The sequence below is a fragment of the Cygnus olor genome, chromosome 9 (genome assembly GCF_009769625.2).
Source record: "Cygnus olor isolate bCygOlo1 chromosome 9, bCygOlo1.pri.v2, whole genome shotgun sequence".
In the NCBI taxonomy this organism is placed as follows: Eukaryota; Metazoa; Chordata; class Aves; order Anseriformes; family Anatidae; genus Cygnus; species Cygnus olor.
Genome location: NC_049177.1, coordinates 3,884,915 through 3,910,265, shown reverse-complemented (window position 1 = coordinate 3,910,265; position 25,351 = coordinate 3,884,915). Strand labels below are relative to the sequence as shown.

The window sequence follows — 25,351 nt, the reverse complement described above, 5'->3', positions numbered from 1 at the left end:
TACCAGCCCACTGCAGCAACGTCAGTAACTAATGCCATTCCAGAACATCATGCTACTTTTTTCAGATGACTATATCATGCATTTGGCTTGTACAAAAAGTACTGTTCGGTGAGAAATGTAGCCACTAGAAAGAAATTTTTTAAAAAGAATGTTTACATTTCCTAAAAATTAAGGTATATGACATTTTCCTTTGTCTATAAAGAACACAAGGTTGAATAAAGTTTTGTACCATTAATGAAGTCAAAATCTTGTTGAAAAAATATCATAAAGCCTTATCAAATCATTCATATTTCAGATTTTCTGTAGAACCCATCCTATTCTTTAAGATGTATGATTTGTGTAAGAGATAATAATTATTATTCACCTCTTTTTCTGAAAATTAAAATCAAAAAAATGTATATAGATCAACAAGTTTTTCTGTATCTTTTTTTACAGGAGCTGAATCCATTGATTATATTAGATATGAATTGTTTTCTTTTCCTGGCCACTCACCAGCAGTGTGGAAAGCAATTCAAATCATATTTCCATGAACATTTAGCAGCTGACTAAATCTGCTAGCTGCAGATTACCTGCCAAGAAGACACTGCAAACAAACCATATATACGTTATTATACACCTATTTACATCTATGGAACAGTTTAGTTTACTTTTATCCATACATTTATATCAACTTTCACAGTGCTGGAACAAAGCATCTTCAACAGGCAGTTGCTTCAGCAAATAATTTGCCCCCATTTGCTGGCTTTGCAGGATACATTTCTTGGAGAATGAGTGGTAGCTTCCAGTAGCTTTATCTACCATTGATGCACTAATGAGAAGAATTAATGAGTACTGAAAATGTAGTTCAAACACAGTACAACTTTCTTCCTTGTCCACTCTAGCAATATAGACAGGATAGATATATTCTGTCTGATCTTCCTAAGGATGTTAATTTCCTACTGATATTATCCTGGTGGGTGGAAGTAGTAACTACAGTTGCACTTATACTGCAATGGTAACTTCTTTGCTTATTTGCCCTTTTAATCCCACACTGAAAGAATGGAGCTTGCAACATCACAACAAAGCAGTGCTGTAGCACCACAGTAGGTATTAAATGTCCACATCATTCAGAGCAATGAATAGGAAACTGAAGTAGTTATGAGTTGGAAGATGACTGAGGAAGAACGTAGAATTCAACACTGAGAAAACGAAAACTTACCTCAAGAGCTAAGTTACCTTTCTAAGAAAATACTGAGTCCCTCCTTCGTATGTGAAATAGCTGCTTTCCACCAGTTTTCTCTGTCTTGGCAAAGTTGCGTGCTCTACATCAATTCTTCTTGTGTCTCTTGTCACCACAAGATGTACATCAGATCTCTCTTCTGTGGCCTAACAGTTATATTGTGGGCACCAAGGATCCCTGTGTTTCTCCAAAGCAATGGTGTTAAGCATGATGGATATCACCTGCTTCCCGGCAGAAGGCAGCTGGCTCTGCTAGAGCTGTATCATGAAGTCTGGAAGGAGAAAATCTTAGCTAATGGAGGAGTACAGTAAGTGCATATCTAGACACACTAATCTCAATTTAGGCATCAATTTTTCTTCAGAACAGCAGTAAACCAAGTAGAGCATACCCATACAAAGACAGTGGTACAATGACAATGTTAAGAATAGGGCATTGTGGTAAAAGCAACCCAGCCCAGAGACACTTATTACTAAATGATTTCTTAGTGTTCAATGACATTCTTACCTTATAGTATTCAGGACTCACTTATAACTCCCTGGCTCAAGGCTAAATTACAGGAAAAGATGTGACCTACTCCAGAAGTGGTGGTGGAAATCACGGCACTTGAGTAACTGACTATCCCAGTTACAGCTTCCGGATGTTCCAAGCTACATGTATTTAATTGCCAACCTTGATTTTACCTTTAGGAAAAGTAGCTTGCATACATGCATGGTCCTACACCTCCTTGTTGCACAGGCGAGGGACCCAACTCTACCTGATTTATCAGCTAACTCAGGTAGTAGGGACAGGGTCCAGCCAGCTACAGGACTGAGTCTTCTATACAGAAATATTACAAAGTGCTGGGTGTCCTTGGCCCTTTCCCTCCACCTTGACATATAGTAGCTAGGGAACCTATGGGTACTTAAAACTGCAAAAAAAGTCTGCCAATAATAATTAAAAAACAGGTTAATTGAATATGTGGTAGGAATGGGAAATAGGATTAGAGAAGACACTTAGATCTAGATGCCTTTTCCAGGCTGTGGAAAAAAATAGAGCACAGTTATTTTTCCCACAGCCTGAAGACCCATGTCCTAAATGTCATCTCTAATCTTGTTTTCTATTTCTAGTGTATATTATACAGCACTGCTAGTGCCACTAAAGTTAAGGTGGTGTCAGTGTTTCCATTATAAACCCCCTATTTTCAGAGGTTTGTAACTCAACCATAAGAATTTTTCTCTGGGCTGAAACTTGGCAAACAAGTTAAAGGACTGAAATATATTTTTTTTCTTCTTATAATTAAAAAAAAAGTGGAATTTTAACAAGAAAAATTTGCAAGCCATTAAGCTATCATAGAAACACACAATGCACAGCATTAGAAGCGATTCCAAAAGTACTGTTAACGGCTTATTGGATTGATTATAAGGTGTTTTTTTTTTTGTTGTTGTTGTTCCTTGTTCAATTGATTGCTTTTTACTTTCAAATACAGATATACTACTACAGGGGCATTCTCTCTCTCTCTCTCTTTTTTTAAATAAAAAGAATGAATAGTTATACAACCAGTTCAAATGATTTGAGTTTTAAAACTGTTTGTAAATATTTATAGGACTGGGTCTGTAACCTGTATTTTACAAAGGCTCCCAAGTACATATTTACATGATAATATGTAACAACGCTGTATAACAGACAAATAAGTCAATAATGGGCTTTTAGGAAACTTCATAAATGGAGTTACATAGGCCAATAATCGGCAAGTTTTTCTTTCACATGAAAAGTCTCCCTGTTTAGCTAAGAAAACCTTACTCATGCAGAAATAATCAGATTTTGTTCATCTGTCTTTCCTCTTTCCATGTGTCGTGGTAATGAAAGTGTTGTATAGATAATTTGGCTAAGACAGGAAAGATATGATAAGTGGCTACTAAGATTTGAAGAGCACACTATAAAATTGGAAGAATTGTTTAGAGTGAAACTCTAAATAGAGTTGGAATAAGGTACTAGGTAGACAACAATATCAATCTGATTCTTGACTGCCATTCAAAAAAAAATGTGGGGATTATTCTTCCATCCATCTATGAAAGGAATACTTATTTAATGTCAGCTGCATTCCTGACCCTTACAGGAAGTGTTCTCTCTCTTTCATAATTGATCTGGCTTATTAAGTCTTAAGTAGGTAGCTACTGAAAGACCACAGAAACTACTTTGGAAAATGTGATTGAAAGCTTGTTTCTCTTAGAAGAAAGAAATGGAAGAGACTAATTCTGATGTAGTATAGAAAGAAATAAATATCTGGAAGATTTCACTGTTTTAATATGTTAAAACACAGAAAAGTATGCACACTGTGGCCTAAATTCCAGTCACTGTTCTCATGCAAGAAACAACGTTGGTTTAAAAGGGACCAACATTTTTGATCCTTTTATATCTTACTCATAGTCACAGTCTCAGCACTGGGCAGCTCATAATTTAATCACTGCAGCTTTCAGGAGAAACCTCTCAGTCTTTCAGTGTTTAAGCATTAAGTTGTCTAACTTCACGATCATTGTCATAAGGTAGGATATAAATCAGAAAGGAAGATGGGTCTCTCCAAACACACAGTAAACACTTGGCGAATAAAAAGGCACATGACACCACACTTTGTTAAGGAATTTACAGCAAGTGACCTGCCCCTTTTCACAGTGGCAGCAATTGTATTATTCACTCCACATAATGAATGGGTAGGTTATGCTAATCTGAAGAGGGAAGCTATCAATTGTATATGTCCAGACCATCCCTCCTATTGATTTTGTAATTAATGATGAATTTACATTTTGGGATGGAGAGATTGCTGAGGAGGGAACTTCATGGGGAGAATAAAAATGTTACAGTAGCTTAATCAATTAGGTACGGTTGACAAATGGGTGCAGGATAACACTGCAAAGTACTGTGCTTTAGTAGTGGTCAAAAACTCAGAGAGAAGATGTCACATCACACCTGTATTAATCTTTCCACGGGTTAAGTGTGATACATTGAATCAGCAGGACCACAAGAAAACTGGTATCTCAAAATCATGAGTCTTTGATACTAACTTGAAACCTATTCACTTTGTTCACCAATAAAAACATTCGTAATAACGCACTAGAGGCCAAGGAGATCATTTGTCACGTGCCAGTAACAGGATTGAAATCCTTTTAGAATATCATTTTAGGTAACAAACAGCACACGTTGGGCATAGACTTAGGCAATCTTAAGTGTCACAGAAGAGGGCAAACCTTCGGAATGAGGTAGGGCGTCCTCTGTTCAGGTGTACCCTGCGCAGAAATTTTTCTCTCACTCTCATGAAAGGCCTTTCAGCCTCTCCTGTTGCAGAAGTGAGAAGTGACAACACACATAACCAACTTAAATATTCAGCTTCAGCTAGGCAGTGACTTTTGAATGGATAATGTATGCAGCAAGTAACATCTCTTATAAACCAAGTCTAGAAGCCCGCTGCAAAAATGCAGCCCTTATTTCCTCAAGCCTGACTCATGAAAATGACTGCTCCTACGCATAAGCTCTCCACTGACTTGACTGTAATTATTCATGAGAATGAGAGCAGTTGGCGTAACAGGGTCATGCCCAGGACATCTCCACAGCTGGCCATACCAGACAGCAAACACCACCACTTCACTTCCTGAGAAACGTTCTCCTTGCTTTTGGGTGGGCTGAAGGACTTACGTTTGTATGGGGATGTCTATAGATGTATAACATGTACAATTTTTGTTTTAATTTCCCTGTTGTTACTTTCCTGGAAATTTAAGGCAAAACAAGACTTTTAGAGTGACTAAGAAAAATGTAGGTGAGAGATCTGACAGTTCCTAAAGGATAGCAAATGCTAAATTCTTACCAAAAAATATTTTTCCTCTAATGGTTCAGCAAAATGAGTTATGTGACAACAGCTCAAAAGCAAAGACATGCCTTCTCATCGAGGCAAGACTGACTTACTGAAGGGACTCTTACCTCAGTGCCAATGAAGATTAAACTCAGCACACTGACGTCTAGAAATCGCTTCTTTCTGTTTATATCAGGATTAACTTGCTTAATATCCATAATACCCTAAAAAGATCAGTTCTCCTCTAAGCCACACAGCCCTTCAAATAACTTGAAATATCAAGTTAAAACTGAAGGAGCCATGTAATCATCTTCCACCACTGCACTCTTCACCTTTGTATATCACAAGTGAAGAAAGGACATCTCTTTTTTGGCAGTGTTTTTTGTTGGTGAGAGTCACAGTCTAGCTACCCATACCACATCTGTCACACATGGAAAACAAAGCAATTACACCTATAAAGATACCACCCATGCTTTGCAAACCATACAAACATATTCATCAGTCACGTCCATCAAGGAAATGACAAGCACTGGAAACACTTTAAGGTAGATGTGATCTGTGGAAAACTGACCAAACAGTGGTCTTTCCCCATTTACTGAGCTTTGCTTTACATACTTTGCATGCCTGAAAAGTGATGCTGGCTGCTTTTAAGATGGTGTTTACTCTCACTTTGGACCAAATTGCTCTTTACAACTCAAAGAGTAGGAGCAGCTGCAGGCACCATATTAAAATCTAGATTTCATAAACTGGAAATGTTGAGCACATTAATTATATTTTCTAGAAGTAATTGGATTCCATAAAATAACAGGTCCCGCTCACTTTAACGCAAATCAAGAGTAAGTCGTCTCAGGACAGCCCAGTTGTACTGATTAACAACTAGCATGAAGAGGTAATAGAAGGAAGCTATTTGATTTCATCATGTTTTAATTTTGTGTGTGCCCACGACAACATCATATATGTTCCAGTTCAGCACAGAGTAACAATGTGTCATCATTACACCTGTCACCTCCAGCTGGACACCAACAATCTTTTTGAACTACAGGCAGGTTCAATACTGAAAAGGTATTGCTAGGTATTGTGAGGGCATACACATTGAATCAGTGCTTCTTACCAAAGAAAATGGTGAAGGTAAAATGGTCAGAAATGCTATTCATTTAGGTATTTAAGAACAGATACAATGCTGACTAGGTTCTCGTATGTGCAAAAGGCAAAGAAAATAAGCCATGTTCACTTGAGAACTTGCATTAAGCTGCATATTTGTGAAGAGGAGCTGAATGAGGACTGAACAAAAGCATTTTCTGGTTTCCACGGTCCAAAATCTGTAATACATCACTGATTTCATTGAAGGCAGGTAGTTTGTGGAATAGGGAATTTTCTTTGAAATGTGTCTTTCTGAAAGTATTTTGTTAGCATACTGAATGCCCCTCTTTCCTAGTACATGTTGAAGACTGAGCTGGTAGAGTGGGATTAGAGAAGGGAAAGAAACAATGCTCAGTGTCATAATGAAGTTTAGAAGCTTGGAAGGCAGGAGACAGACCATTAAAGGATCAAACTGTAGAAAAATCCTTACCTGTTACTTGAAAGTATACAGAAAAGAAATTTAAGATGGTTACTCTTTACATGGTCATTTGTTCTGTGAATTAGCGTAACAGCTACAGGCTCAACTTACTCTCGTAAAGCAGACTAATATCCAAATTAAACTTTATAGGGTAAGAAATAACAAAACAGACAGGATAAATACCATCAGAAGAAAGATGTAGTTAGTGGTGTTTCTATTCTATTCACATGGGAATTTGGGCATGGGTGGAAGGTGTTGCTTGCTATTCGTTTTTACAGCTTTACCCCTCTACCCATTTCAAAAACTCCCCTAAGATTACAGTAGCAGCCTCAGTCATATCTCCACAGAGAAAGTTTTAAAACCTTTGTTAAAGATTTTCATAAGAGCTCTGTGCTATTTAGGTTTCCTTAACATGTTTATTAAGTTAGATAAATCCATTCTTCTGAATTAAACAAAATAGTGAAGTGCGCAGGAGTCTCAACTTTCACTACAACTTATTTCAAGCTTGTGATTCAGTGCCTGAGGTTAATTCTCCAGTGGGCCCTGGGACCTAAGAAAAGGAAATGAGCACATCTCAGAGAAGGGGTAAAACTCAGGGCCAAGGCAACTACTTCAGGTAACATTATACGGGGGCGGGGGGGGAAAAATCCTCTGGAAGGTAGTTAGCATATTCCTTGCACTTTTCCTTTACGGTAACACTTTACTGGCATCAGTTACAGCCAACTGAAGTTACTGTTTTAAAACAACAAAACAAACAAATAGAACAAAAAACCACAACAATTCATTAGGTTCTAGCCTTTCCTTGACACTTCAAATATAAATGTCGAGATATTTTATTTTGTTGGTGTTTTGAGACACTCAACTTTTCAAGACTGGGCACTTTTCCAAAAGCTACACTCCAGCTTTTGCCTTGAATAATTTTGTGAATTGCTAAGGCCCATTTTATTCATAGGGTCAGAGCAGATGATTATAGTCATCTCTTCTGGTCTTAAAAGCTAAACAACCCTATGCTAGCCAAGAAATCATAATGTTTCAAGTGGTAGAATATTTTTTTAATAAAACTTCTCAGTAGTCTGTAATTTTCTTAACATGTCAATGACATTTAAAACCTAATGGAAGTTCCCTCTGTCTCTTCTTAAAGAACACTCCCTCTAATAATGTATTTTGTATCAAGGCAGACGTGTTTTCCCTCAGGATGGAGAGTTTCTCGTTGGAGTGCCATGAGTCATATAGATTTTCTTTCTTTTGTATAAATTAATTATTTTAGGGGATTTTTTTCTTCTTATTTAACTGTATGAATTTTTGCCATTTTCATTTCCATCTTCAAGATGTAAGCAATCCCACTCAAAAATTCAAATCAATTCATTCTATCCATTGATTGTGATTTTTATGATTGAATGTTCTTTATTAGCCATTTTTCAACTTACCATGTAAAACAGCACCTCTTCGCATAAACTTCTCGTTGTTTCTTATCTATAGATCTTTACATCTAAAATAAAACCAATATTTCTGGAGTTGATATTTTAAACCATGCAGAATATAACAAACAGGAATTGTATATTAACTGGTCAAAACCGAACCTTCTGGAGTGATGAAATGTTGTATGTTGTAATGGAACATAACATACAACGAGATATATTTTTCATGTTATTTCATACTGGAGAATTAAAATTCTGGATTCTGAAATACCAACTACAAAATGCATTTTTACTTTTCTTCTCCTTAAAACATACCATGAAGGGGGGGGGGGGGGGAACAACATGTATATGCAGTAAAATAAAATAGAAAAAGGTTTAATTGTGTAATCTAAATCCTCATTCTGTGAATAATTTTTGCAGCTAAGGGTTTAATTAAAAAACAATTCCTCCATGACACATTCAAAATACATTTCCCCTTTCTTCAGGTGAAATGAGGTAATTTTCATTGGCTACAATATCGGTGGAACTAAAAAACCTTATAAATGTAGAATAAAAAGAAGGCTGCTTTCACCAAAAAAAATGGACATGTACACACACACACATATATATATAAACATTGCATGCAAGAAGAGTTGGGATTGTACAGAGAAGCCAAAAACAAGTACAAATCCTGCTTGATAATGGCTCAAATACAGCTGATTAAATTCCTGTATTCCTTTTCTAGGGAAAATTGCAACATCTTGAAATTGTCTTTTATTCAAAACCAGAACTGCACCACAAATTTCAAAACGTACTCAGTACAGAAACTAAAAAATCTATGCTAGGCAGCAACAATACACATTTTGAAATTAAAACAGTATAATTAACGTAAAAGAAAGTGGAACATGAGCATTTTGAGTCTACTGATGTCAAAAATCTGGATCACTTCTTGTATTTGCCAAAATCAGTACACTACAGTGAAATCTTGCTAGGTTGATACATAATTATTTAATACATATAGATGTAGCCATATATTTGCACATGTAATTGAAAGCTAGAAAGATTTTTAATGGATTTACTTGAAAGGTAATGTTTACAGATCACACATCAGATCTCATAAAAGAATAATCTTTTACTGGGGCAATGGCGCAACTAAAACTATAGTTCTAAATACTGTATGAATGTAGAAGAACCCAAGGACCTAGGGACCCAGGCTTTGGCAGTATATGCATACCCTCCACCATCCAGACCTTTGGTTTAGGGACTTTGGAGCAAATGGAGGTCTCTTCTTGCATTTTCTCCCTGGAGTAACTGGGAAGGATTCAAAAGAGGTGGAGAAGAGACAGACCCTAATCATAAAAAACCCATCAGCCACTCGCTAGAGCAAGGGAACTCCAAGCAACTGAGCTAGTGATAATGAGTTTTAATTTGCTACTAATGTACAGCTGCAATGGGAGAAGCAGAGAAGTCATGTCTGGACTGCTTTCTCTGAGCCACAATAGCACATTTCCTGGACTAGTAGTGTAGTTTACACACTGTCACTCCTGTAGCATTGTGCCTTAACATATAAGCTTTGTAAAGTGAAATTTCATTCTGCTACAGCAGCATATTGCTGTAAATTAGGAGGCCACCAGTGAGCAATCAGAGCCGATCTTTTAACAGCCTTTTGTAACATCATTTATGCAGAAGCCAGATTTCTACTCTTCTATGTAGAAGCTACTAGAAATAAATTCACAATGAAGAAAATACTTTCACAATTTCTGATAGCTTTTCTTCCAGGACAATACAGAATATTTCTTAATTTGTTCTGAGATATGTAAGAGAGACTCTGGGTCTCACAGGTCTGTTAGCTGTTACAGTTTCTTGCTGCAGGTTTCCCCAATGCACTGCGGAGTTCTCATTCTTAGAGCATACTTTAAAACTGTGCTTTATTTAGCATGGTAGGCTCAGTCAGTTGGACCAGACGATCATCTGTTGGCTGGTCAACAGATGTGTCTCATAGCATCCAAGAGCGGGAAAGAAAGAAAAGTCTTTAGCACAGGACTTCATCAAAAGCCTTTTAGAAATACAAGTATAGCAACTAGCTCACCCTCCCTCACTCATTAGCGACCTCTTCAAAGAACTCCAATACATTTGTAAGGCGTGGTTTATAATTCATCACTCAGTAATAGTATAAACAGTTTTCATTCAAAATTTCCTTTTAATTTTAGTCAACATAATGAGACAACTGTTAATGAATCACAACCAGCCTAACTGTAAGTGGAAACATCTCTGCTTATTTAATGGATTGTACCCATTTCTCTCAGGACAAGACTGGGCCATTGATGTGCCAGCTGCTTATGGGTTTCTGATGAATCTGATTTGCTCCCTAGGAATCTGCAGGTATGTCTATAGGAACCCCGAGAGCTAGAGCTTGCTATGAGAGAGTAGCTACCATTGAAAATGAAAGCTAGAGTGCTCAAAAATGCCTAAAGAGGGTTAGAAGCTCATCAGTAAGCCCTAAGACACTTAGGTTCCCTGGGCATCTCAACCAGATTAGTTATAGATAGGAAGTGCTAAGATGGGATCACACCCTGCGATGTGCAGGGCGGGGAAAATGCTGGATTTCCTACATCCATCGCATCCTTGTTTCTGTCAGAGGTCATATCCTGCTGCTCACAACAAACGCAGCAGCAAGGGCAAAAATTACTGAACAAACTGTATTTTGTTATTCTAGAACATTTATCACAGTCCTCTCTGTATGTTCAGTAAACATGCAGCCATGACAGGGAAGAAACAGTAATCTACAGGCAACATAGCTAAAAGAGCTTCTGATCACAATTGGGAATTCCTGTACATCCCCTTCCCTACTGCGAAGTAAATGCCAAAGAGAAAAAATAGATTTTCCAGCCCCCATCTCACTCCAGCCATGCAATGATCTGTGTGTTAATTTGTAATAACATGGAAGAAAATGGATGCAAAGGTTTAAGTAAAAGGAATAAAAGTAAAAACAGGAGAACAGAGCTTGCAGAACAGGAGCTTAGTGAACAGGAATGTGGTATGGGTAATGAACTATTCTGAGAACATGAACGTTAAATGGAAAAATGTGTATATATATATATATTTTTTTTTTAAAAACTAAAAATGTCAGAGGTTGTGCAGGTATCCATCATGCCCCCTGGTTGTGGAATACAGGTACAGGCTCAGAGCAGTAAACAGAGGCTTCCACTCTATTGCAAAGTTTACTGAGAGTATTTGTACACTCACAGTATCAGAAAGGAGAAAGATCTTTTGCTCTATATTTTTTTTCCTCCAATGTAAATACCTTTTATAAAATGTGGGGTTATCTCTGTCTTTCTGTTTTTTGGGGGGGGGGGGGGGGGGGGGGGGGGGATGAATTGCAGATTATGAAAAGGGACAAACAAAAAGTATGAAAGCGAATGCAGCTAAGTACCCTGATTGTCTAAAATTTGATTATTATCAGCAAATAACTCCCTTGTAAGAGTAGCCCTAATTGGCTATTAGCAGGAGTAGCTAACAATTTCAAGGCAATTAATAAGATTTTAAAATAATTAGTTGGCTAATATATTACATTAGAGCATACGGTAAGCAGAACTCTCACTAATTATATATATTATTCTCCCTACTTTGCTTAATGAAGGTGTCTGGCTTTTAGATTAATTCATTCTCCCTTTTTTTAATCAGTGTAAGTAATCCTCCCACATACTATTGTAACATTAAAGCTGAAAGATGTGGATGAAGCAGTGAAAGAAACACAAAAAAGAGCATTAAAATGAAGATTTAGTTTCAAGTTGCAGAAGCAGTTGCACAAAGAATTAAAATGTGGGGAATTTGAGAGAAAATGCAGAAGCCTGAGTCAACATTTATTTGAACACCTTCTGCCTAATGCTGAAGGCATAAATCGCCACACACAAAAGTAATAACACCTAGATCATCCCAATTTTCAGAACAAAGCAATTTTTCTGACAAAGATATTACCACTCCAGACCTTAAATGGCTGGGTTTTTTTGTTGTTTGTTTTTTGTTTGTTTTTTCCTGTTTTCTCCAAAAGCAAAGGAGAGGTGTCTGCTGCTGTGACTGCACAAGTGAGTTACCTCCACTGGCATCCAGAACAGACAAGTTTTCCTGTCCTGGGTACCAGAAATGTACCATAACTTGCATTTTTTCCCCTAGCTCAAGAAAAAATAATGCCAAACTCCCCGCGAAAATGATCCCTGGTTTGGAGAGGGGGGGGGTGGAGGAAGCACTTCCTTGACATTCCCCAACAAGAGCGAGAACTGTCCCATGTCCTAGGCTCGGTCCATGATGTCGCCCACCACACGCACGTACGCACCCTGGGTACGCAGCCCTGCAGACACAGCACAGGGGCTCTCAGAAATCCCTTCCCCACCTCCTCAGTGAAGCCTGGGCAGCACCAACCATCTGAAATGTAACAGCTTCATGAAGAGATGTGAGGTCGACCTATCCATTTAATTTACCCCACTACATCTCCTAACACTGTCCTGCAGGTGTAATCCTCTTCAGGTTCCAGGAGGAGCTGCTGGATGTTATGGAAACTGACTGCTCCTTCAACAGGATAAAATCACAAAAGGAACTGTTTCAGTGGTGAATGTCTCTCAAATAAATATCAGACCAGGGCCAGATTTGAGCTGTGAGTTTGCTGTTAACTTACGTACGCGTGGTATGGTAAGTTGTCTGCACTATGAAATATAAAATAAAGCCTTTACACCAGCAGTGCCTTATTATATCTGCATTTTGAGACAAAAAGAGCACAGTAAATGACCATGCTATTAAATGAGTATGTTCATTTGAAAACATTCAGAAGACATGCATGCTCGTCCCCAAACCAGCAAGCCCCCCAATTCAAGCACACAGCCGTGGGTACAGATTCCCAGAAAAGCAGTTCTGCACACAGCAATACACACCTACAGATTACCACTTGCACACACTTGCTGGCTTTTTGTCTTTGATCCTGCCAAGCATACACAGAGAAACTTCTTGTCCTCAGTTTGCACTGTGGTTATGAGGAAGCAGCCTGTTTCCAAGACCGAGACTTCTCAAAATACTGTTCTACCATTGTTTATCACATTTTAACCATGATAAAGTAGGATGGCTCTTGGTTCCCAAGAACCAGGCAAGGCCACATGAGGCACGTTAATAATAAATGAAGACATAAATGCATCCTGACTCCCTGAACATTACTTCCTTTTATTCTATCCATAGTAACCAGTGCATGCACAAACACAATGTACTGAGGTTCTCCCACCTTTGTGAAAAATCTTTACGCTCAAGTTTTGAGTTGCTCAATTATTTTTCTTGTAGTCCTATAGAGCAGGTGACCAATTCCTTTTCTCATCAGAACTCCAACTAGTAGTAAATAATATTGTAAAAGACATCTAAAAAGTAAAAGGCTCATAGTAAATTCCTTTAATACTGCTGTAATACTTTCTCTTGGGTATTAATTTGTGTAAGACTTTTTTCTTCTGATTTTCATTGAAATAACTGGATGGCACAAGACAGGGGATATTTAACACGTGGAGTCTCTTATCAAAAAATAAACACACTATCCATTTGTTGGAATACATTGTACTACATACCATGCAGCAGAGATAAAGACTAACAGACTACAGGACAGCTCAACAAACTGGTGGTTTGCACCTATCTATCCTTGGTACCCGCACATGGTCCCTCGGCTTTAAGCCAGCTTCCAAGCTTTTCAACCATTAATGAAAAAAGAGCAGTACAAACTTGAGGCAAGTACTCAACGATCATTTGAGTGAATGACAGCTCTCTTCAGTCAAAAACACCTTTAATATCCAGTCTAATTATTGTCCTTTAAGGGCTCAGGTGGCAACAGTGATAAAAGTACTTAAATATATCTATATTATCTATTTATGGATAAATTTATATTCAGACATTGGTATGGTCTGTCTGTATATCCTACTCACAGAATGGACAGAATCCAGTAAAGATGCTAAAAGAAGAAAAAAATACCCTTCCTGGTGATTCCCATCACGTGGCGAACACTCATTACTGAGACACTGTCCCCACACTGACCTCAGAGGCTGACATGGGGCAGCGATGCTGCCAGCTTCCCTTCAAGTAAAACCCCAGAGATGCATGTTATGCCCCTCTCCCCTGGGAAAAAGGCACCAGGGCAGGAATACAGACTTCCTTGCAGGCACCAAAGCCCCTTTTTGAAACGTGCAGAGGAAATGCCAGGTTTGGGTTTGCCAAGTACCTGATTTCAGGGTTCATTCTGATACCTCATATAAATTTCTCTGGTGTGTGTTTGGCACTACATGTTATCCTAGACTGATCATATGTTCACAGATTGCAGAGTGTGTGTGAAAGTCTTTTTTGCTGTAGTTACTGGGCAAAGTCACGTCTGTTACCTGGTACTCATGCAGAGAAATCTGTAATCTGAGAACAGATGGTCTGAGAGAGAGAGACGCTGTCTGGAAGACTGCAGAGTTTTTTACTCAGAGGAGATGAAAGAGGAATGAACAAACCCACCACAGCATGACAAAAACATGAAAATATAGAAGAATGTCAGTCCTGAAGGTCATTCCTTAAGAATTCACCAACTGTCTATGCACCATATGCGCACATCAATACACCAAAAAGAGCCCACCATCCTGTTGCACAGAGCAGGAGGTAGCTTAGCCAAAAATTATAGGATTGTAGACTTACCATTTACAAAAGTGACACACTCTACAGTCTAAGCACACAGCCTGAAAAGAATCTGAAATATGTATATATATATATATATATATATATATATATATATAGCAGCTTCTGCTCAGGATTTATTTTTTAATAAAATTTGATACCAATAAACTGGAACTAAAAAATTCACATCCTAGTCTTCAAGTCTTTGCAGGATATGTTTAGATCCAAGATTTTTTTTTTTAAATTTATTTATTTTTTAACAGCTTGAGATGCAGACCAAGCCTAACTTTGGAGTCCAGGTGCTCTTGGAACCAGTGGCATCTGCCATCGGGACAAGCCCATCCTCCAAAAACAGTAACATGAAATGGGCTGCTGTTATCAAAATGCAGCACTTCGTTACTCCAGAATAAATTGGATTGGATCTAACCAGTCATAAAATTCTTATTCAGCCTCCTTGACGCTGGAAGTTGTAGTAATCAGCAGACCGAAGTTAGGTGGTGCTGCCCTGCTCATGGAAGCACCCGCCTCGCTGGCCTCAGAGCCCCCAGCTCCAGGTGGGAGCTCTGACGGCGGAGGGTGCTGCAGGTCTCCCAGGGGCAGGAGCACACCCCAATATACACCTCAATGAATCTAGGCACAGGTCACATTGTAGCTGTAACAACACAGAAGTCCATGACGTGCAGAAAAAAAAAAAGGACTGAAGGTCTAACTTAGTGTCCTAAGGCAGCAGAATCCTAGTGGGCCCTGTGTGGCCTTGAGTACGGCCCTGTCATCACCCACGCCTGGCAGTCTGATGCGGCTCTGTTCAGTCCCCACAGCAGCCATCACATCATTGGCAGCAGAGACACACCCTGAAAAATAAACTTGCCTCTTGCATTCAAGTAAAAACTTGTGACCATCCCAAGCCCCATGTTCCCCCAGGCATCGTTCTGTAGTTCAGCCAGAGTAAAAGCAAGCAAAACGCTGTGTGGGGAAGGCAGCACCCACAGCAAGTGGTCTGGAGCAAGGCACTGCCCGACACAGCCATTGGCCCCAGCAAGGTGAGGTGGTGTGGAGGGACAAGCCAAGGGAGCAGCACTTGGTCAACATTTTGCTCCCAGTACCAAAATGCCCGTGTGTGACAGGTATTTAGGGAAAGCTGGACCTCGTCGGAAAACCCCTCCAGCCCTGTGAATTACACACTGCAGGTACTCTTAGCATGGGCCCCTCTAAAAGCTTCTCGGATAAAACCTGCCTGCAGGAGCAGGGAAGGGAGGAAAACTGAGACATTGCCCCAGTGCAAATCACTGGATAAAATTGACAGTATTACCCTCACGTAAAACTGATTTCAAATGATAATTAAGCCCTAATCAAAGAGGATGAATTCAGTATAAAGGTGAGGTGTTGCACTATCACCAAATTATCTGAATGGTGCTGAATTTTTAGCTTTTTCAGCCTACAGCTGAACATTCTACTTGTAACACATCAGATGAAGCCAATTTTAAGAACACTTCAGTTTTAGGCCAGCACAAGATTTCACATTTGGGTGCTATCCAGTACTTCAAGCAATTTTTCACAAGAAATCTACATTGTCAGAAATAGACAAGCAACGATGTGTTTTACTTTCTCATTCTTCCAGCAATGTGTCAGTCAAGTCACAGAGTTAATTTCCAAATGGGACCAAACGTTTGTTTGCTTCTCAATAGAACTAAGTGATTCCACCATTAAAAGGCAGAATTCCTCTTCCCTCCCCTCTTTCTGTCCCAGTGAGCAGCAGCAGAGCAGAGTAACAAGATCCAGGATCAAACATGCTGCCAATGGAGTGAAAGAAATCCATCCTTTGACAATAATAAATTGATCTATCATACCTCACGGCTAAGCTACTGAAGAAGACAACGTCCTTTTGGTCAGTCTCAGTTATAAAAAGCAATTGCTCAGAGCCAAAAGCTGGCTAAGACACTTTGGAAAGATATAAAGCATCTTACGGGAGAAATTGAATACAGTATCATTGTGTTATATAAAACAAAGACTTCAACTGCAGCTTTATACATTTGTCTAGTAAGTTACACAGATAGTAATCCTGCGAGCATGCAGAAAGGGCAAACATCAACTTAAAAGCCCTGAACAAGCAACCTTGCTCTGCCTCTCACTGGAGTAGTTTTACTCCTCTCTGGGGCAGAAAGGATTCAGGTAACATGGGCACTACACTGGCTGTGATGCCCTTCTTTTCCAGTCCCCATGGCTGCGGAACACAGAGGGCTCTGCCTGTAAGGAACAGGCTTCTCAGCCTGCAGATGTCTAGGTAGGATGCAGGGAAGCTTTTGTTACACACAGCCAAGTGGGATTGGACACAGAATAAGAAAGCAAGGTGTTTAAAACACCACGCACTATTACCAAGCACAGCACACAGTACAGAGAGTAAAAACTACCTCTGTCTTCTGACTGGGAGAACAAAGCTTCTGAAGCTTCATAATAGCTACAGCTTTCAGAAGTTGACTGAGAAAATGACTATGAATTTTCACCTTGAGGGTATTCACATACCTCTGTAATGGCTCCCACTACCCCCAGGCACTTTAAGCCCTTAATTCAGACAAGTCTGCGTGAGCTTCTCACCCTGGATGTTCACATTCTACCTGCAAGCAGTGGGTGTCAGCAAACAGAAACCAGTCAGATGACAGATCTGTACAGGGAAATAGTTGATTTAGAAAGTACTGCAATGTTCTTCATAATTTGCTGTTAACTAGGCAGTGGGATTACAGACACCCTAGTATTGCATGCTGCACAAAAATAAAACATCAAAGAGCTCTGCTTTTAAATGAAAAGAACAAGGAAGCAGATGAGACATGTTCAGCTAAAGCCGAAGAGTGAGCTTCAGCACCTGGTAAGAGATCAGCTGGTGATGGAGATCTTGGGAAAGACAGACACTGAAACAGAAATAAAGGACTCCAAATTAACTCTTGATACTCTTGATTACACAATAGGTAATAGAAGATCACCTTCCACTATCCAAAGCAAACAGATCGGAGATACTGTGTATTTCCATACATTCGTCATGCTCCGTGTCAGCAGGCTTCTGACCCTTGGAAAACTGCAAAGACAAGGTCTCACGCAGGACTGGGAATTTCACCACTCTCTGCTGGAAGATGTATTAAAACTAGGAGCAAAGAAACCCAGTTTCATTAAAAAAAAAAAAAGGAAGATGCAAAAGGTTTCTAAAAATCTGTGTCAAAGTTTTGTTTGAAAGTGAAAATGCTAATGAGAGCTATTACCCACAAACAGCACTACTAACAAGCTATATCAAAGCTACTTACCTATTAAACTGTACAATTTACATGTGAGACTAAAGGGACAGTAGCAGTTTGGTTTGTGTCACACCTTGCAACAGTCTCTTCTAGCACAAATGCAGTGGAAGTAAACCTGAGAGACACTGGAAGAGGAAGAAATCGGAGTGGATACTGTGCCTGCTCTAATATCTGTTTCTGCAATGAAGCACAGCTCTTCTTATGATTGTGCCCTTGACTGTTGGAGCCAGACAATGCATGATGCTGCTGAAGCCATTTGGGCTATACTCAGCTATACTGAGTATAATATTTTACTTTTATTCCCACCACCATTCAGTACACAAATGACTCCTGTGGAGATGCAGCAAAGCCTGAGGCTCTTAGAAAATCATAGTTCTCTTCACTCACGTTTTCTGATATGCAACTAAAAGGAATGTGATTCTTCTAAGGGTACACAGTAGTACTGCAAAGCATGGTAAGCCCAGAGAGGCCCCAGTACAATAGTCATTAGCTTCCTAATGCTTCCACTCCCCTTTAACTAAAATATGGAATTCCTGTACTCTCTTTTTTTTTTTTTAAATAGATCACACCTGTGTAACCTCTTAGGAGCTGTATGGTTCTGTCTGGCAGTGCAATTTTGGTAGCTACTACGATCAATATAACTGAGGTTAACAGCAGGATTTAAAGCTCCTCACCTCTGGTGCCAGCCAGGCACATACACTGCAAGAACGTACACACTTGTTGAGCTCCGTACTCATTGTTTATAGTAAGTTACTTGGCTCAGAGTATAATGCCAGCTCTTGGCAAGGTCTTGGTGAGCTTGGAATCTGTAGAGGTTTCGTTTATTGGTGCTGATGATACGGATGAGTTAAATTACAGAAACTGGAATTGCTTTTAACATTATTCAAGGGGAATGTTTCCAAAGAGCCGACTGTTGCGAAAGCCGACAGCAATGTCTCTTCCAAAATGTTTGCCAGTTCAGAGAACTCCAAGCTGCCAATGTCTAAAGCACAACAGTTTTATTACGAGAACAAAAAACTGTGTTCAGTATTGAGCAACCTCTGCAGGTCCTAAATATGCTCATCACCTAGCAGGGTCGAGCCCTAGGCAGTTTGCCCTGCTACATTTGGAAATGAACAGCAAGACCAAAGAACCAAACTTGTGTCCAAGATTCACTTAGAGTATGTTTGCATTTAAGCACACTCTAAACCCATCACAGCAACCTTTTTCTTTCCTGCACTCCTTTATTTGTGTGGTAGGAGCTCCTCAGAAGTCCACTCATGAAACAATTAATTTAGGTACTATGCAAACACAGAACACAGAGATGATCCCATCCCAAAAAGCTATTTTGTACACATCTCCACGTGGAGTCAAAACAAAGAATGCCATAAGCAAATAGATAATCACAGACTCTGTTTCTCAGTTCCTCATTCTAGCGATTTAATGGGAAAGTCTCGTGACTAGATAGTGGATTTCATGGAGTGCTTCAAGGTATTTCAAACCTTTTTGGAAAAAAGGCAAAGTCTTTACTTAAATCCATTCCAGCTTTAATTCTGTATATCACTGTGGAAAAACTTCAAGTACAAATACGTGTTTCAGTGACAGAAATCATCTCCAACTTAGCAAAAGCTGCCATTTGTAACAGTATGGGAGAATTAGCATTTTTTAAGACTTCCAGATTTTACATATTCCCAAGAGGTGCCCAGAAGAATCTGTTACTCACACAAAATCCATGACTCCACAGATTACAATTGTTCTTATCAAGAGCACATGGTAACTGTTTTCTGAAACATGCCACACTGACCACAGTATTTCATTTAATATGTAGGATCAAGGAGATACAACAACCATAAATCCTCATTTAATTTTGTAGAATGACATATCTACATCTAGAATGAGAATTAAGACTCAAGGTGAAATCTTTGATGGTAAAACAGAAAAACAAGACAAAAATAAAATTATGACAATATGGAAAAGAGTAATTAAAGCTAAATTATTCAATAGAGCAAGTGTGAATGTGTTCCTAACAGACAGGATAGTACACTTTTCTGAGCTCATGGATAATCATTAAGGGGCCACAGCGCTACTTGCAGCTGGCAGGAACATGCACTGGGAAGTCAGCTCTCACTACATCACTACTAATTTGCAGCACGTTCCTGTCCTCAACCTCTCCCCATACCCAGGACCTGCTTCAGTGTTTGCCATCATCAAGGCCTTCCCAGGGCTCAAGTGAGAAAGGCAAGGATGATATTTTGCTGTCTTGTCAACCATACATTTAAACTCAGTGCGCTAAGATGAGGGAGACAGCTTTCAGCTTTTATTATTATTAAATTTTTCTTTTTTTTCCTCTTTTTTTTTTCCTGAATACCACGAGACAAGTGGCACTTGTGTGTTCCTTTGTGTCTTTCAGGACTTTCTCCCTAAGTGGGAGCCAAGGAGAACATCAAGATGATTTCCTACCATTGCATCTTTCAGAGGCATTTGCTACCAACACGAGTGTGGTACGTGCTACTTCCCCAGACTTTTTGTAGAAGTGGCCCATTTAAATCACCAAAACTGCACTATGGACAATCAGGATTTTTGCATCAGTGGGAAAAGCTGGAGCTATTGCATGCAAAGGACAATCACAGAACAGGCCATACAAAGCAGATTTTGCTCAACTCCATATGCATATTGTGCATATAGAGTGCTGTACTTCTGACACTTTACCAAGGTTCTTACTATTGCAAAAAGCCAGTTTTGAAAGTCCCAAAGACCACTTTTCTCTGCAGACAGACATCTGTGATGGACTCCATAGCAGTGCTGCGACTCGTGCACTAAGCTTGGATGTAAGAAACAAGAGGTCAAGTCCCAGCTGTGCCAGTATACAGGAAAAAAACACCAACACCCCTCCCTTGCCTAGCAGGCCTGCATGTTCTCCAGCATGGGTGAAATAACATTACACATAATAACACTACGCGTTCACGCAGCTCCTAACAGGCTCTTGTCAAAGCAGCAGTGCTGATTAACCTAAGAAAGCAGCAGACATGCTAGAGAAGAAGAGAACCTTTACTACAAACAAGATTTCACTTGACTCTTCAAGAAAAAAAGTTTAGAATATCTTATTCTTTGGGGGAATTAAATCTTCTGAAATCAGGTGATTTTTCTTACCTGCTAAACTGTTCCCTCCAGTTCTTTTCCTATTGCAGGGGTATTGTGAAATTTCTTCTTTTACAGCCAGCATAGCTTACCACTCACCTTTGCTGAAAAGTATGTTTCAATCTTTAAAGTTACTCCCTACAATCTTTTATTACTGAGTAGTGCTAGTTTTTCCTGACTTAAGGTTAGGTGGTGTTTTTTCCTTTTATTTGTTGAGGTTTATTCCCATCCCCTTTCTGAAATCCCTCAAAGATGTGCATTATAGTATAGTGTGGGTGAATATATCTGCTTGTCCACCACTCAGGACACAGAGCAATGCCTGCTTAGCGCAGCCCAAAAGATCAGCTCATGCTCTGTTATCACCCTGGATAGCAGCAGGGAGCCATGCACAAGTGACTCCCAGTGGGGCTGATTTCAGCCTCTGAAAGTAATCATCCACATGGCAATGTTTGACAAGATCAGAGGCATACTGAAAAAGTTATTTAGAGTGCCATTAAGAACATCAGAATTATAGTCTTTTTTAGGAATATTCCCCTGACTTTATTTGTATTCAGAAAATTCTCTGAAGCATTTTTTATCTCAAAAAATCTCATCAGGCTGCTCAATCAGCTACCTAATTCCCCCCATTGCATTCTCATCTAAAGGCAGTAGGACTTCTCTCCAGCTCAGAGTGGAGCTTGCATAACAGACTGGGTAATTCACTCTCCAAGCACATACAGCCTGTGACATCTCTGCTGAGCATGCCAACAAGCGTAGTGGTTGTGAAAAGAGGTGTTTAACCCAAGTGATGTAACCTGCTACAGTTCACTCGGTGTCTTGCAGAGACTGTGGCTTCAATTCAAAGCATTACAATCTCCATCCCCAAACCGATTCAGCCCAATGAAAGAAAGAGTTGTTACAACAACCCAAATGGTGCCAGCATTGCACAGAAGGCTCCAGCACATCCTTTGTTATGACTATTTTTATTTCTATAGCTCAATATCCACTGCAGGAATACACGGGGACCCACTCTGATTTCATCTGAACTGCTTACAGCCAACAAAACAAACAGTGCAACGTAAACTGGAATAACTCTACTAACATAATAATCATTTTATACCCAGGTAGCACCTCAAAGCTCCAGCCAAGACTGGAACCCCGCTAGCTTGGCATTATATGAACACCACATGGGACAATCCTTGTCTAGGCATGCTTACAAACTAAACAGACAAGACAGGCTATGTGTAAGAGGAAAACAAAAACACAAAGGAATTAAATGTCTGGCCCAGGGTCACGCCAGCCAGTCAGTGGCAAATCCGAGCATAGGATTCAAGTTTCTTAATTCTCTTTGCCACATCTAGTAGGCTATGTGGCCCATCAAGATCCTGATTAGTCCACAGTCTCTGGCAAGACCTACTTTATGTCCTTCATTAATATTTATGGACATTATTTATACTCCACTGTATTTTGTCTTCTTTCACCTCAGAATGTTTTTTTTTTTTTTTTCCTGCAGAAGAAACTGGAGGGAGTTCCTTCTGTAAAGGGGCTGGCTACCTTCTCCTGTTCACATGAATGGGGGGATGATGAATGGTACAGGAATAAACAAATGAATAAGTAACTCCCCCAGATCAATAAAGAATAACTCAAGTACATGCAAAATATTCTCCTCTCCAGTGTTCATAAGCGTAACTGTCAGTTGTCAAAATCAGGATGGAAGCTATCATATCTTTTAATTGTGTACTTAAAACACTTAGAGATAAATGAATCTGATTACTTACAGCAATATGAAGAGCAGTAGTCCACAAACACGAGGTTTTATGTAAGTCAATATATGGTTTAAAATATAGGAGACCAGACTTAGGGCCAAATTTGTTTTTAGGTACTTCCCTGATTCCCAGGTGGCAGCATGGAGCGGTGAGGACCACTGATAATGAGCATAGATTTATCAGCTTGACTTTAGGCTCCTAGTTTTGAGACCCCTCACATCCATACTACTTGCATTAGGGTTATGTACGTGAGATTTTAAAAAGCAATCACCGTCCATCCAACTCAACCTCTCTTGCCATTAGCTGTCTGTAACTTGAGGTAGAACGAGACCAGAACTGGGCCCTTCAGCCCAGCCACCTGAACTGAGAACGTCAACTGACACAGAAGCAGTAAGAAAAATCTCTATACACACTACTTAAGGACATACCACATCTCACAGTATCATTTCCAAGTATAACGTGTTATGCTAATTACTATCTGAGAACTATTTCCTTTAATTTCTTGAATAAGCCCATGTGCATTATATGGGAATTGAAAAATCAACCCTTTTTCCCCTATATTCTCACTAAAAAGTGTTTGAAAAAACAAAACAAAACAAAAAACCTTCTACATCCTCTGGTTGCCAGTCATTTACGGTAAATGAGATTTGAATTCCAGACTTTGGAGGGCAGCCATTTAGGATACGCAGCTTTGCAAAGTATTTTCCAGAATGAAATCTCCAGTGATTTGAAGGTACCTCACATTAACCTGAAGCAACTTATTAGCGCAAAACCCTCTAAACTAATGAAATGTCCGGTTGAAGAAAAATATGACAAAGCTGGGATTACATCCATTGTACTGTGGAAAGAACTGGATTTTGGACAAGCAGGTACTTTTTGGATCAACCAACAGGGTTCTTTTACAGACAAAAAAAACGAAATTATGAATGCTTTTGATAGAAGTAGGTGCCAGCTCAAGCACAGCTTCTATTCAGTAGAAGGTTGATTTGGAGTAAAATAGTTGTGTGTGTACAATACAGCCTGCAAGCAACATCAGTGAGCTATCTGGAAAAAGCCTTAATAGAGAATGATTTGCAGAATGAGGCCCTTTTAACCAGAAGGCATCAGCATTATTTCTACAGCTATATATTTATAAACAAAAACATCCATAAAACAATATTGCATCCTACCTTTTGCAGAGAGGGGCCCAGAAATACAATTAGACAGTCTGTGAAACTTCAGACATCTGAGATTTGTGCAGCAAGCAGTTCCCTCCCACCCAAAACAAAAGCTTAAGCATGCTCAGATGATGCAAGGAATTCAAGTTAGTGCAAATTAGCTGAGCCATGGTAACTGTCTGGATGAATTCACAGGCCCACTGCAAGTTTAATTCAATTTAACTAGCCTTCTATTAAAGAGAGTTATCCAAAATGCATTGCATTGCATTTGCTGTGACTTAAAAGCATATAGAAATAAATATCACAACTTGGATGATGCATATTATCTTGTGAAGTTGCATTACTTAAATGCATTTGTCTCTTTATTTAGGTGTCATGTTGACAACAAGATAATGGAAACCTGTAGACAAAAATTCTTTGGAATTTTGTTTGAAATCCAAATCCAGAAACAAATACAGATTCTATTATAGCTTCAGCTCATGTCTGATGTTTAATGGATCTTATATTTCCCACAGAGCTGAAAACACATCCCTTATCACTTGAGGGAAAAAACATCTCCCTTTCTCATAAGCTATTTATTTTCTGTCACTATTTCCGACAGTGCTCCCTGTGCTGGCTAATGCATTCTGTGATGGTTCTTTGGAAACGACTTATTTTACTCCTGTTTTATGGGTTTCACTCACCAGGAACAATCCTGTTTTCAGACGAGACTGTTTTCATTTACCTATAAATACCTTTGCATCCATATCAAAAAAGGGTCCATTTAGGGCAGAACTCAAATCGCAGTACACCCGCTATGGGATACACCTACAGGGGATGTAGGAATTTACCAGCCTCAGTGTGTCTAGCACGTGCTATGCTATCAGAGGCCCAAAAGAAATCAGCAGATGAAAACTGAGCCTTAGTTGCTAGCAATTCTCAACACAGCAGGGTAGGAGGTTCATAGGGTTTGTTGTATTAATAGAGACCGTGGGCATACACACTTGAACTTTTATAGTATTTTCTGTATCTTCCATAAGTCAGAAGCCATGGAACAACTTTCTTCCTTTCTGGCAAATCTGTTTACACAGATCTCTGCCAACCCTCTCAAGCCTGCATTGGCTTATTCGACAGCTGAGTGCACTCTTTAAGGACCTCCCACTGAGGTGCAAGAAGGGTGAAGTCATTTTCAGAATACATTGTTCTCGCTTGTGCTGTCTGTTCTTAAGTACATTAAACCCTACTTGTTAGGACTTTTTTCACGTCTATCAGAGCCTGATTCTCCTTGCAACATGCAGGTGATATTAGGGGAAACATCACAGAAATCAATAACATAGCCAGATAAATGAGAGTCAAAACTAAATCTTGCTGTACAAGAATACATTCCTGCATATTAAGCATAAGAT

The 25,351-nt window shown here is 39.3% G+C and overlaps 1 long non-coding RNA gene across 1 annotated transcript; it reads right to left on the bottom strand.

Moving 5' to 3' along the window:
- Window positions 1-279: 279 nt before the first annotated feature.
- LOC121074869 lies at window positions 280-24,011 on the bottom strand. The gene is made up of 3 exons (XR_005822585.1): window positions 23,979-24,011; window positions 8,025-8,086; window positions 280-1,490 (listed from the first exon to the last, which is right to left on the bottom strand). It is a non-coding gene; the product is annotated as an uncharacterized LOC121074869 (long non-coding RNA).
- Window positions 24,012-25,351: the final 1,340 nt, after the last annotated feature.